Here is a 2,578-nt window from a genome sequence, read left to right on the forward strand (position 1 = left end):
CTTTTCCACCACCACCACCTCCCCACCACCTCCTCCTTCTCCTCCTCGGCGAGTCGTTTCGGCTGACAGGTTTTCCCGGAGCGTTTCCGAGCCACGCCTCACGCCATGGTCCGAGGGCGGAGCGGCAGCGGCAGCTCTGGTGAATAGTGCGAGCCGCTCATGGTTGCAGGCACCCTCGGTTGTGCTTTTGTCTGTCCTCTCGTCGTCGTTCCCCCCCACCCCCCGCCGGCCCGCCTCTGCCCTCCACCGCCTGGATTCACGGGGAGCCCATGTCCGTTTTCTTCACGCCGGGAGTTGAGTCGAGCTGAGGGGGGGGGCCTGGATCACTCAGCTGGTCTGTCTGTGGTGCCGTCGTCGGACTGGAGCTGGATGTTAGGGCGGTATAGGCGGAGTCCGTGTTGCCTCTCTCTCTCTCTCTCTCTCTCTCTCTCTCTCTCTCTCTCTCTCTCTCTCTCTCTCTCAGTCAATGGGATGCAACCCTCCTTTCCCGTTTTTTGCGGAGGTTCGCTTACTCATGTGAGAATGGGGTCCTCACCATCATCACAAGATCAGCTTTTGCTGTGGCTGCACACACACACACACACACACACACACACACACACACACACACACACACACACACACACACACACACACACACACACACAAGTCTCGAAGACTCACCAGGGGTGGCGTTTAACAGCCATGACCAACCCTTATTGCCGATTCTCGCGATAATAAGTATTTTGTCAATTCAAATCCATCACACAGGCTATTAGAGCGTGTTTATTTTCAACCACGTGTAGCCCACGTTGCAGCGGTTAAAGTTGTCTGTAGCCATTCGTCCATTCAGCACCATGGACAGCAGCTCGACTGAACAGCACCGTGTTCACACAGATCTTCCCCTCTCGTTTCTTTGAAAGATTACTGTTGGGCTTTTCAATAAAGGGATAGCTTGAAGACAGGAAAGGGCAGAGGGAGAGGGATGACATGTAGCAAAGGGTCTCGGGTCGGATTCGAACCCGAGCCGCTGACAAGGACTCAGCCTACGTGGAGAGTACACTCTACTGGGTTAGCTAAAGGTCGCCCATTTTCTTTGGTTTTCTGAGCTATTCGAACATCTAGGCTGCTATAAATCTTTTGAATGCATCCAACCAGAAAAATAGGTAATCAGCTAATCCTCCATTTGGCCCAATCCGTTGCAACTATAGCACATATAGGCCTACTAGCACAGTTTATTTTTTTTTTTTTTTATGTTTGACTTTTTTGCCTGTGTATTTTGCATAATGCCGCTTCAATAAATACGTGATGCAGTATATACGTCTTGTCACTTTTATTATATGTTTTATGTAGCCTTTATTACTCTGTTTTATTATGTTTAGCCTAGTCCTAGTTCCGTGTTTCACCTGGCTGCAAGACTTTCTCTTAGCTAAAACTAAAACGAAAACTAAAACATTGTTTGCAATACAATTTCGAATGCCTTGTATTATGTTATTTAATGTAATCTATTATTTATTTATCTTCCAATTCCTACAGGGATAGTACACATTGATCAATATCAATGTTGGCAATGGCAGCCAAAAGGCCAATTCTCTACTGTTGTCCCTTTATCTAATCTTATCTTATCTTATATTATACTTTCTTTTCTTTTATTTGTTTATTTTTCTTATAGGTTAACTCGTTACTTTTTATTTCAATTCCACAATTGTATATTCCTATTTGTCACATTGGATAAGCCACACAAATTGTAGGCTGAGTATAAGGTAGGCTTTAAGAGATCTACTTTTGCCTTCAGATCCAGACTCTCAGCTGGCACCGGTTTCTCCCCGATGACGTAATGCTGGGTGAGTGTCTGAATCCATCCAGCAGATGGCATTAACCCCGGCTCCTGCCACCCAGCCTCCGTCACGTGACGTCACCGCCGAGGTGACTGTAACCGCGGTGACGTCAGCTTCCCGTGGTGCAGAATTTTGTCATCATTTCGGTCGTGACTGGGGGACCACCAGCCCTGAGTGACACAGTCGTGCCACAGCACAGCAGATCTGTGCTGCAGACCTCAGACTATAAATAAACGTGGAGTGGGTGGAGTCTGTAAGGACAGACAGGCCCGGCTCTTAATGGCTCTATGCTTTACACTTGGGTTCAATCATGTCTGTCAGCTCTGATAATTCCTGCCATTGGTAAACATATAGTAAATATAGGATCAAATGCACAGTCTTGAAATATTAAATGTCATATGTTAATGCACCAGAGGTGTTCGGAAAGTCAGGTTTTCACTGGTTTTAATGCAGCTGAGGGGGTGGAACCACACAAAACTACATGTTTCAAAACTTTTCCCACATCTAGCCTATGTGTCTCCTCAGGGACAGACAGGGAAAGAATAACACATGTCCTGCATAGACTTGAGCCAGACCACCCCATGGAAATGTCTTCGCTGAATAACGGTGAAATACAGAGAGTACATCATTCACATAAACACCTTGAAAGGCCCCTTGAGTGAAAAAAAAAACAACAAAAAACTGATTTACCTATCTTTAGCACCAATACCACACATTCTACAGCTTTTTTTTCAGAATGAGTGCTGTCTCATTCTGCAGGG

This window comes from Sander vitreus, chromosome 2 (genome assembly GCF_031162955.1).
Source record: "Sander vitreus isolate 19-12246 chromosome 2, sanVit1, whole genome shotgun sequence".
In the NCBI taxonomy this organism is placed as follows: Eukaryota; Metazoa; Chordata; class Actinopteri; order Perciformes; family Percidae; genus Sander; species Sander vitreus.